Below are 13200 nucleotides of genomic sequence, written 5' to 3' on the forward strand. Positions count from 1 at the left end.
CAGTTCCTATGTTTAATAAATGGACAGAAGAAGCATGTTAAGCACCCCATCCATTTTATGAAATATAAAAATCTGTTAGAAAACAAACCAGATTTGAATTCTCAGGATCCAAACTGAAGACAATGCATTTAATGTGTTTGCCTAATCTCTGCTTAAAGGATTATTTGAACAATATATTAAAATTGTGCATTGTATGATCTTTCTGCTGTCAGATAAAATAAAATGTAGAGAAATTGCCTAATATTGTACTCGTTATTTATTGTATAGGATAGAGTAAGTAGTGTTTTATAATGTGGGTTAGAATTGTGCAATCTGTTAATACCCAACGTTAGTCCATAAAAGATTAATATCTTGGTTTTCAGGCCCTCCCTCATCTCTTCCAAGAGTGCCTCATTGACCCTTTTGTTTGCTAATTCATTAAAATAAAAACAACATATCACCTCCCTCATGAATGTCAGCAGTTTTGTACCATGTAGAAAGCTGCCTCATCATGTTTTGGGGGTAATCAAAAAAGAAAAAGCCTCCCTCCCTCATCCTATTTTTGGAAAAAAAAAGCCTGAGAACCAAGGAATTAATTTTGCATGGCCTTATATTGAAGTTTTCAGAACGCAAGTTCATGTTACATAAATGGAAGTCTGTATATACTGATTAATTTTTGGCCCAACTTATTTTCGCCCTTTTACCTTTGCTTACATATATGCCTCATTTTGAATTTGACTAGTGCCATTTCCATTCAAGAAAGTATACCGTGTAGAAATATCCCTGTATACACTAACTGACCACACTGTCACAGAGATTTTACTTACTGTGGACACTGATAGATTTATGAAATGCGCCAAGAGGAATTATATTTATTGCCCTTTCTACAGTACACTACTCACCCCTGCGAAATGATCAAGAATAATACTTGAACTTTTAAGAAAAGTTCATGAATTATATTCTTGAATCAGGTCATGAATTGTTCATGAAGATCCCATGAAGTTAAAATTGGACACTCATGATTTCATGGATTTTATTCATGAAAACCAAGTTCAAGAATATTCAAGAATTATTTGTTGTTCATGAACAAACTTGGATTTTTTAATTGCCTGCAAAATGATCAAGAATAATTCTTGAACTTTCAAGAAAACTTCATGAATTATATTCTTGAACTTTCAAGAAAAGTTCATGAATAATATTAATAGGTTCAATGCATTTTCATGAACTATTCATGATTAATTTGTAAAAGTTATTTAGGAATGTTCATGAACTATACATGAATGTTCTTGCTTTTTGTAAACAAAAATGTAATAAATTATGCAAAATGAAAAACTGTAAAAGAAAATATTTTAATAGCATCTTGAAAGATTTCACAGAATTTTTGTTTTCCAATCATGGTAACAAAATCTTTGTTCAAGTAAACAACTCTGATAAGTGATATCGATTAATAAATAAATTATGTAGTTCATTCCTAGTAAAATTACGAAAAATTTAATTCAAACGCGACTCTTTGCAGAATTCTTAACCTTACTTGGTCAAGAGGAGTGTGGGTTCCTTATTCAGCGTATTTCAGAGTGTATGCCTAAAATGGAATGATTTTTAATCCAAGTCTCACTGTCTGGCAGAAAAGTGTGTTCAGCAATTAGGGCAACAGCTAAAAGGGCTTTTAAGGATTTTGAGAAGAGGTGGTCAAATAAAAAAAATCTTATTGGCTTTCCCTGTGGAATTTTCAGAATTTCATCACTTGGATCCTTTGATCGATTACGATTCATATTTTCATTCCTTTCTCTTGTTTTTCTTCAAGATCCTGGATTTTTTTTTTTGGCAGCCAGAGTTTTTTTAATCTTCTGATCTCAACTCATCAACATTATCTGTGAACTGCTTCTCTTTTCCCTACAAGAACAAAGATTTTCTGAAAATGCTCATAAATGTGAAAACTTAAGACTTATTATTTTTTTTTTTTTTTTTGCATATTTGTTTCATTTAATTCTGCATCATAGACACTGCCATATTTTAAAGCATTCCGAGCGGTAGTTTAGCCAGTTTCCCTTGCCCGCCATGTTCAAGATGTTATAGGTGAACAGGATGAATTTTTCAATCTTTAATTATTACTGTAAATGTTACTTAATTTGGTTGGATCCTTACTCATAACAAAGTTTGACAAAATTATCATTAAAAAAGACATAACTGAACTCTTACAAATAGACCGTAACATCTTGACAAATATCTCACAGATTCAGCGATTGCCTCCATTTTTTGTAACTCACCATTAATATCTGCAGTTATGAAGTAAATTGATCCTCTGGATATTCCTTCTTCGTAATCTGTTATTTTCTTCAAAGGTTGACAAAGAATGACTAGATATATGCTAATAATCCTCCAATTCTACCGATTCACTTTCCAACGTCTCGCGCGTTTCAAAGTTTGCGCCTTTTAAAGTGTCCTGCAGAACTAATTAAGAAATAGTTTCGAATTGCCAAGATTGTTGTTAAACAAAAAATAACAAACACTATCTGAATGATTTTTCACTGAAATTAATTTTTTTAAATTAATATAAGTTATATCATTTATTGAATTGGATTTTTTACATTATACCTGTAGAGCCACAGTTTCGTATTTTCAAGTATGGCCGCCTCCATATCAAGAGGACAACAAATAAATCTTGGGAACCACTCGCCCTCAAACAGAATACCCTGAGCTATGAAAGTGTATAGGGGAATAGACTACAAAATACGAATGTGGATCATGTCATAGATACTTCACAACCATGCAGCCTGTGCTGTATCATTTACACACGATGTACAGAAAAATGTGCGACTTGATAACTGCATCAAAATATAAAGCGTTTGACCCAAGAATAGTACGGACAAGAGATATGATTTTTTAGCTGTCAATAAATCTATGATACGTTTTTACGAAGATTATGAAATTTTTCCTAGACTGTAAGTCTGTTTCATTTTCTTACAACTTGTTAAAAGTTTGACAAATAGAGAAAATTCGGTCGAACAAAGTTGTGTCGTGAAAAATGAGATAATTAAAAGCACAATATTAATATAGCTAGCCATTTTAAATGATGAAGAAACATTAGTAATTCAATATGAGAAAAAAATGCTGTCAATATTGATGCAGTGTTCTTTAAATTACGATCATAATTTAATTACAATCTCCCTTCTAGACAGTACATAACAGAGTTTTATTATCCTGAAGAATCTAAGTTACCGATTCGGAGAGTAGAAAATAGTGATTTTAACCTCTTATGTTCTCCTACTTGTCTCTGATCCAATACTTTCAAAATCAAAACAAAAGCATGTTATTAATTAAATCAGGGTCTTGTTCAACGATTGCATCTGCATGCAAAAGTTGTATTATGGGAGTAATGAGTGTTTTCTGGCGATCGTTTGTGACAATTATTTTTACATTTTTTGTCTTCATGAAAATTCATGAACATTCATTACCTTGAACTATCAAGTTTTTTTCTTTAAACTGAAAATTACCAATATTCATATTTGTTCATCATTTGTTCATGAACTATGAATTATGAATGTTTTCATGAATTTTATTCATGAACAACTTTTATGAACCTGTTAAGAATCCTTTAAGAACCATTCATGAACAATTATGAACAACTCATAAAGGTTCTTAAAATCATGAATATCATTTTGCAGGGGTGCAATGTATGTTTTGCTGTCATACTTTTGTTGCACCTACACCTTAGGAAGAGAGTGATAGGAAATTCCAGGGACTGTAATAAAGATAAGTAGGTCTAATTGTAACGGGGACCGTTACAGATGTTCCCCAAACGCTCCCCAACTCCCTTTTGGTGGCATATTCCCTTAAGATGTATTAAATATGACATACTTTGTGCAATTTAGACTGAAACAACGTTTTCCCAGAAGACAATAAAAAATGTAGAAATTTTAGCATTACATGCGAGCTCATGTAAATGCATGTGGGTAATGTATATATCATCTTTTCTACACTATGTATTCAGTGTTTATATTAAATTAGACTTAATGTCAAAGCATTTAATTCAAAAGTATTAAAAATATATACTCTCATTTAAGCAGATTTTTAATTTTACTCATTTCACGTGCACACATGTGCAAGCATGTGCATGATGACCATATATTCTTGTAGGGGACCATTATGTCTATCAATATTCTTAATACCATACTGTTTGGTTGGAAACCAAGGGAGTTATAACCATTTAAAGTTAAAGCCAATCAGTGTTCAGCGCACGTGCATGCGCGTGATTAAATGACAATTGTTTTATATCATATTTTGCATGACATCCTATTGTATGCTTAAGTTTTAAATTTCATAGCATTTCGTCAAAAAACAGAAAAGATATTGTGATTTTTGTTTCAACTAATCAGAGTGAAGAACACCTGCACGCACGTGCAAGACGACCATACCTTCTTGTTGGAGTCTATTATGTCTGTCTGTGTTCTAAATCCCATCTTGTTTGGTAGAAAAACAAGGGAGTTATAGCCATTTAAAGGTTTAGCCAATCAGATTGCAGCGCAGGTGAATGCACCTGTTTTAACGACAATTGTTATATATCATATTGTACGACATCATAATGCATGACTTTGTTGAAAATTTCAAAGCATTTTGTCCCCCCCCCAAAAAAAAGATATTGTGATTTTTGTTTCAGCCAATCACAGCAAAGCACCCGTGCATACATGTGCATGACGACCATAACTCCTTGTAGGAGTCCATTATGTCTGTCTATGTTCTAAATCCCATCCTGTTTGGTTGAAAAACAAGGGAGTTAGAGCCATATAAAGTTTAAGCCAATCAGATTGCAGTGCACGTGCATGCGCGTGTTTACATGACAATTTGTTGCATATCGTTTTGTAGGACATATTAAAGTATACCTATATTTTAAAAATCATAGCTTTTCATCAAAAAACAGGGAAGATATTGAGATTTTTGTTTCAGCCAATCAGAGCAAAGCGCACGTGCATGCGCGTGAGTTCATGCTAATTTGACTGTTTTTGACAGTGTCATATTATCTACAGTATTAATATATCTCTATATAATTAGTTTCAAATCATTTCATTAAAAAATGTAAGAGTAATAGCTATATTAAGAATGTCAGTCAATTCGCTCAATTCGCTAATTACTTAATCAATTTTGAAATCCATGATTGGTATTTATGAAATTTATATCACTGATGAAACTGATGTTTTGATAATTTCACTTATGTTTTGTTCATATTAGAAGGCAGAAAATTTAGTCCCATATTGATGAAAATTTATGAGCAATTACCAAACCTTGAATAAATTGTAGATAAACCTGGCAAATAGTAAAAGTGAATGTAGATTTGTGACTTGTATGACACGGTTAGGTCATTGATTATTAATAAGTTCCTATGTGATGTGTTACAATGAGTCTTGGATGACATATGAAACAACTCGTAAGAAATACCAGGTCATGAGATTTTGTACCATCTATTTATCCAAGACAGCCCCCCCCCTCCCCCCCCTCTCCCAAGCCTGGCCAGGAATAACTGCAATATAAAAGTTGGTCCAGGAATCGAACCTAGAACCTTCCCTGTATGAAGCAGGGGTGCTCTACCATTGAGCTTACCAACCGTAAATAATTACAAAGAATTCCTGTTGGCTAAGGAAAGGTGTGTTAATGAATGGCGGACTGATAATTAGCAATAGATGTTATGCACAAAATATTTAATAACTTTAAGTGTTGTTGACATGAAAAAAAACTTTCTTTAAGATTCAGCGTCTCCTGAATAAATGTTTGTGAAAACCTATTTCAGTGATGAATTATATTTACCCGTGTTATGAATGTCCAATCATCTGTTATATATTTCTTAACCTGTTCCTACTACAATTAAAAGTTGATAAGAATTGTATAATGTCCTTATGCTAGTAATTTGCAGGCCCCTGAAAATCACTATATTTAGCTATATAGCAGAAATGTACCTATAAACATTTATTTACCAATATAGTATCCGGGATAGCTTTATTTACTGAATTCAAATGAAATATCTGCATGTTAGATGAAAAGCAAACAAAAAGTCACATAATGAGGCAATACTAGTTTTCAACTTTGAAATGGATTGAAAAGAAATCATGAGAAACCCACTTATAAAGATGTATCTCCTCTTGTGCAATTGCAATCAAAGGACTAAGTTTTGTGGCTATGTATAACAGTTAATCTGTAAGTAAGCAGTTAATACTTCAAGAACAAAAGGAGTTTTGGTCAAGAAGATAATTGATTGGTAGTAATTGAGCCTAATCCAAGGCAATTACACTTTGTAATTTCTCACAGCACTCCCAGCTATTAAAACAATATAGATACATTTTTAGGTTAAAAGTGTTTAAAAGAGTCAATGTTTTTACTATCTAAGCCCTAGATTGTTGTTATAAAGCCTTGTAGGAAAATATTAGCCATAATGTACATGTGACTGTTTGTCTGCTTTTCATAGACGAGAAGATATTCCAAAATAGCTAAATAAAGCTAAATTATATATGTAAATAAACTATATAAGTTGATTAAGCTAAATAGTTTTAAATAAATTGATTTTCCTGGACCTGTATTGTATACGGTATAGACAGACTACTCGGCCCAACGACACCTCGGCCCGTGTTAGTTGACGCCTCGGCCCTGACAGGTCGGCTCAAAATCATTGACACCTCGGCCCATACCGAAGACTGCTCGGCCCATTAGGAATAAAATGAAATTTAGTTTGTTTTAATTAGTTTTTTTGTATATTCCCTGTCATGGTAATGTAAATTACAGTATACTATGTATTTTTAATCACTATACATTTACTATAAATATACGATGATTTCAGTCTTTTCTAACAAACCACAGCACAACATCAAATTACAATCCGTTGATTGGGAGGTATAAGGTCTATTTATTTATTGACTTAGTTATTTTTTACAATGTAACATAATACATTAAATATATTTATTAGCCATTCTAAAGAAAAAATGCGCATATTTTAATGTTTAATTTTAAAAACTCATATTTTTTTCAAATCAATTCAATAATATCAACAATGGTTTCTTAATCAGTCAGGGGTGTGATTGAAATCCATTATTTTTAAAAATGATGATTTTCAGTCATTAAATTGATTTTTAATAATGATGGAAATTCATCTTTTTTTTAGTAAAATGATGAAAAACAGTCATTTCTATTTTGAAATTTATTTTAGAAATAGAGTTAACTCTGATATTAAAAATGACTGTTTTTCATCATTTTTTATCAAATTGTTAGGTCTGGGCGCACTTAATTATCTCATTAGTTTTACGCGGCGCACTAAATTATTTTGGTTTCAATTACTTGTCAAGATGTTTCTCTACACAAGGGTCTATGGCAGGATAGTATACACTTATCCAATGGTTGTTAGTGGGATAGCTCTTTTATCAAACCCGCGACAGGGAACTATTCCCCGAGGGCTTGCCCGAGGGGAATAGTTCCTGTCAAGGGTTTGATAAAAGAGCTATCCCACTCACAACCAGTGGATAAGTGTTTTATTATACTGATGTATATTATAATTTCTTAGGTTTGAATTTTCTTTGGTGTTAGATAATAATGCAAGAATGAGCTGAAATCCTGATGACGTCACAACCTGTACGAAATGTTCCGCCCGGAATATAGGGGGAATTGAGGCGTACTTGGAGAGTGAATTCCGGGCGTCACTTTGTCTCTCTATATATGGTGATACACAGGTTCCGGGCGTAACTCGAGCGGAAAACAAGAGGAAATGGGCAGGAATTTGAGGCGAAAAATGCAAATGAGCTACGCCCGAAAAAATAAATGATGCCCGTAAAAAAAATTACGCCTGGAAAGTAAAATGACGCCTGGAACAGAATTACGCCTGGAATGTCCTTATTATTATATAATACTATGTGACCTAAAAACCTATATATTTACCAATGTTAACAAAGAAAAACATTAAATCCAGCCTTTTGAATTGTAAGAAAACATAATGACGGGTCATTAACATATAGTATAGAAATATAACATAAATTTTGTGTATTAACTGGGACACTAACACCACCAAGATTTAGTGTGTATTTAGAATTAAACAAACCTTTTACAATACCTGTACATTTTATCACTTTAGTAATCATATTGAAACAATTTTAGTTACTCAATACAATTCTTCATTTACTCAGTAGTTTACAGTTCCTCAGACTCACTGCAGCCTGACTATCAGACTGTTATTTCTCAGAATGTGTGCAAGGAAAGTAATTTTAGGGTAAACAAGTTATAACTTATAATCATTCTACAAATATCCTAATCAAATTTACTCAAATAGGTACCAGATATTAATGATCACACCTACCAGCAGATACTGTGTCATCCAGAAGAAGTGTAAAAGCCTTAACCTTGATATATCTGCATTCCTATTTCACTCACACTAAACTCCCTCCTTCATGATCATGATCAAATTCAAACTTAACTACTATCTGAAATGACCCTTAATTGATAATTAAATTGACCAATCAGAGGCTTTTACTTCTCCTGAAAGTTCCAGGCGTAATTTTTTTTCTATTTTCCTGCCATTTTACGCCCGGAAAAATCTGAACTTGCCAATTGACGCCCGGAAAATACAAATGACGCCTGTAAGACGTCTCTTCTCCTGAGGCGTAACTTTTTGAAAATTCCGTCTCCGCCTCAAGTACGCCCGGAATTTGCCAATTCCTGCTCAATTCCACCCAAATTCCAGGCGGAATCCGCCTTTAAAATTCATACAGGAATGCTACTGAAGTCATTATGACATCATCAGGCTAAGGATTTAACGCTGGAAATTAAAATTGGCGTCAAACATTGCATGAAAACTTTCCGAGGGGTGGGTAGCAAAAACTATACCCCGGGGGTATAGCTTTCTATGGGGGGAAATTTTCAGACTATGAAGAATAGTTATTTTACCGTCTGAACTTTATATAGGAAACATTTTAACAGAAGTATAATAATGTACTATATCTAATTACTGTAGTAAATGGGATGGGAAAATTGACTTGAGAATGAAAATATGATGAAAAGACGTCATATTTACAAAAATCAGAAAATTGTGTACATTATATACTTAGAAGAAATGACCATTATCCATCATTTTTAAAAATGATGGATTTCAGTCACACCCCTGACTGTTTATTAAAGGAACTTTTCATTAACTCCCCAATTGTGGCTTATCATAATTAACTCCTTATATTCACCACCCCCTATGACACGCGCTTGAGACTCTAAAGGATGCACTACGTCGTCTTGTTTGTTTAAAGATTAGCACTTATAATCAAATTACCATCAATTTGTCGTCTTGGAAGATTGCAAATGTATCAACTTAATTATCTTTTGCATTTCATAGATATATAACATGTATAACAACATAAATAATAAATATATTTAATCAAAATAATATATTTCTGTTTGGACCGAGGTGTATATGAATGATGGTCTTGAGAGGTTATAGTTGTTCACATAGAAATATTTACTAGGGGGCCTATAGAGAGATGGTCCATAAGCACCAAAATTGTTAAGCACAGTGTGTCAAACTAATACCAACAGAACTGATCTCATTTCCAATCCGGTCATGAATTGACAAATTCAAGACATTCAACATTCTGATTGATGAGAGGTATGAACAACGAGCAGCATGGAAAATATAGTGTGTTTGATTACCTCGTGGATACACCGTTAGCCCTGGACCTTGACTCTTGTACTTCTTCTTCTAGAAGTCTGTCTTAGTTTCTGAATACTCCATAAACACATCCATTGTTGACATCCATTGGGAATGGCGTTTCGTGAATAAATTAACTTTGGAACCCCTCTGATGATACAACGGGAGATTTGTATAACTATGAATTGTGTTGAATTGTGTTAGTAAGTAGGGGAATTACCACTTTTGTAACATAGTTAACAACCCTCCCGAGTCGGGGAACACGGACTTGATCGGTGCTGATAAAGTACTGAATAAATCCAGGGTGATTTTAACGGAATTCCAGTGAACAGCTGATCGTGACGTATACCAATGTGCATTCCGAACCCGAGCTATAAGATACTCAAACTTTTCCCCCAGTTACCGATAAGGTCGTACAAGTTATCTTTCCTTGCCAAATGTAAATAAAACATTATTTGATGACTTATTTCCACAATAAGATGTATGAAGGAAATTGGAGTTGTCACGAACTTGTATCTAACCATGATAGATAAACCAGAGGACCATTTCACTAAGCCTGTAAGAAGATCACGGCATACAAAACAACACTCGTTTGCAATACCATCAGCAACCAAGGACTGCAGGAAGTGGTCATACTTCTGTAGAACCATCAAGGAATGGAACAGCTTGCCAGAGGACACTGCGGCAGCACAATCACTTGAGATATTTAAATCTCAAGTGGTTAAGACACCCTAAATCTGAACTTTCTTTTATCCAGTTTTTATAAAAAAAAAAACAAACAAACAAACAAACAAACAAAAATTTCTTTTAATCGAACATGCGCACACCCAAACTGGCATAATCTTCAACTTGATGAAGGAGGCCAGACAGTGGAAGAAGAAGAAGAAGATACGGTGCCACTTTAATTTTTTCAATGCAAACAATTATAATCAACATAGTTATGTTCCCCAAACGAAGTTGGGGAACATATTGTTTTTACTCTGTTTGTTATTAAGGTCTTCCGTTTCAGACGGAAGACCTTATAGAGATTCTACTGTTTTTTTCTTTTTAAGGTCTTCCGTTTCAGACGGAAGACCTTATAGTGATTCTACTGTTTCTTTTTAAGGTCTTCCGTTTCAGACGGAAGACCTTATAGCGATTCTACTGTTTTTTCTTTTTATTATTAAGGTCTTCCGACTTCCTTCGGAAGACCTTATTGTTTTCCTTCTGTTTTTAAGGTCTTCCGTCTTCAGCGGAAGACCTTACTGTTATTCTTAGGTTTCTTTTCCACTATTTTTATTATTATTATTATTGTTTTTTTTCTTACCGATTTTGTGCACGCGAGTTCTCGAAAACGGCTCGCTCGATTTTCATGAAACTTTCAGAACTGATAGAGCATGTAAAAAACTAGATATATATTTTTTTGTTTTGATGACGTCACTTCCGGTTTTGAGATTTCCGCGTTTTAGTGATTTTCAGAGGGTCACTTTGTCCGGCAGTTTTCTGAAAAACCACTCAACACAGAAGCATGAAATTTTCAGTGATGCTAGAGCAACCTTTGGAGAAGTGAATTTCGTATATCAGAACCACCGGAAGTACGAAGTGTCGACGCTCGCTATGGCCCGAAAATAGTCCTACCAAGAATTTCAAAATTTTTAACACCTTTTCTACGATAACTTTTTACCTAGAAACATTTTGTTAAAACATGTAGAACAAAAGAAGAGTAGAATTGCATGATCTTTCAAATGATATCCAAGAAATGGGCTGGCCCCTAAAATAAAGGATCCAGAGGGGCCAAAACGTTTTATCTGATATCTCAAAAAGTGTTGACAATTTGTTTTGCATCATAGAAGGAAAGTTGTTCAAAATAATAAATAGCAGAGGCAGAGATCATTTAAAGTCGTTAAAATACCGTCACTTCCGGTCAGGCCGGAAGTATTTGTAAATGGCTCGTTTTTTGCACACATAACCCTAAATGTCTATCAATCTCGAAATCATCGTCTTCAGAATTAGACGGAAGACTTATTTGTTGCTTTGCAACAAGCTCGTCTAGTTTATTATTATTATTCCACTTTTCATAGTACAGGTCATATCTCAGCTGTGCGTGGACGAATTTTTAGGATTTTTTCAGGGATGATGTATCATGTTATTATCTCCAGGGGTGTCCCTCACTTTTTTGAAATTTTTCTCCGTTCGCGATTTTTGTGGAAATTTGTATTTTTTAAATGGAATTTTGTCGCAAAAAATTCTCGAGAACGGCAAAAGATACAAAACTGAAACTTGCTGAGGTGATATAACATCGATTGTAGATATGTTGATCGACATTCATTTTTCGTCGTTTTGACTTCCGGTCGCAAACGGAAGTGAATTCAAAAAGTCTAATTTTTCAACTTTTTTGTTTTTCAATATTTTTCTTTTGAATTTACAGGGTTTATAGAGCGTCTTCAAAGATATGTAATTTATATATGTTTTCATTTTCTTCATGCGTTCGTTTATTGCAAAGATATGACCGAGCCAAAATTTGTATTACTGTCTGGGGTTCGAATCCCGCTCGGGGCGTTCCCCAAATTTTTTCTTTGTTTTTGTCTTTTTTCAGATGCAAATTATTTTTCACTCTTTTATAACATGTTTGGAAGATTTTGTCGATTTTTAACAGCTATATTTGGAATTATTTTGTGAAATACCTGGAACAATCACGATCTGTGTTGAGAACCTACTGTAAATGAACGTAAACGAAAAAAATACTTTATGAAATCTATTTCATGGGATGACACAGCAAAGATTGCAAAAGAGAAGTCGGTCGGAAGACCTGCTTGTTGCCCCAGCAACAAGAACGCATCTAGTTAAGGTCTTCCGTCTTCACGGAAGACCTTATAGTGATTCTATTGTTTCTTATTATTATTATTATTATTTTTCTTATTTTTTTGACTTTCTAATTTTGTGCACGCGATTTCTCAAAGACTACTGGATGAAATTACATGAAATTTTCAGGACGGGTGTGTTGTTACATGAATTTATTATATCCGAGAGATTTTTTGGAAACTCACTTCCGGTGCCAAGTTACGGTCAATTTTCTGAAATTAAAATCACATTTTGTCCGCGATTCAACTCAAAAACGATATAAGATATCAACATGAAACTTTCAGGGATTATAGATTGTGATATTTACCATCCAGGACGCGAACTTTCGTTCGTCGTAAGTACTTCCTGTCGTTAGGAGAATCGAATTGAAAAAAATCGTATTTTCTAACTTTTTTGTTTTTCAATATTTTTTATTTATTTTTTGAATATTGATAGAGACCCTTCTACTGATGCTTACTATATAAGTTGTTTGAATATTGGTTAATCAGAACTCTAGATATTAATATTTGAAAATCTGAAGCGGGTCCAAGATGGCGTCTGCCTCTGTCAACTCCGCCATTTCGCGAGTAGGGGTTTATGGAGGCAGCTGAGCGTTTGATTAAACCATTCTTACATAAGGATACATAAAATGTAGAAAACTACTTGGACTTTCACGTAGTAGTACGTTGTAATTACGTGTCAATCCGAAAACTTAATTTCCGTTTCACTGCTTTAGTTTA

General features: G+C 33.7%; 1 long non-coding RNA gene across 1 annotated transcript; it reads right to left on the minus strand.

Moving 5' to 3' along the window:
- Positions 1-1791: 1791 nt before the first annotated feature.
- LOC134235595 (uncharacterized) lies at positions 1792-2401 on the minus strand. The gene is made up of 2 exons (XR_009985446.1): positions 2247-2401; positions 1792-1872 (listed from the first exon to the last, which is right to left on the minus strand). It is a non-coding gene; the product is annotated as an uncharacterized LOC134235595 (long non-coding RNA).
- Positions 2402-13200: the final 10799 nt, after the last annotated feature.

Source organism: Saccostrea cucullata, unplaced genomic scaffold (assembly GCF_032062105.1).
Source record: "Saccostrea cucullata isolate Sc308-1 unplaced genomic scaffold, CSIRO_AGI_Scuc_v1 ctg3699, whole genome shotgun sequence".
Classification (NCBI taxonomy): Eukaryota; Metazoa; Mollusca; class Bivalvia; order Ostreida; family Ostreidae; genus Saccostrea; species Saccostrea cuccullata.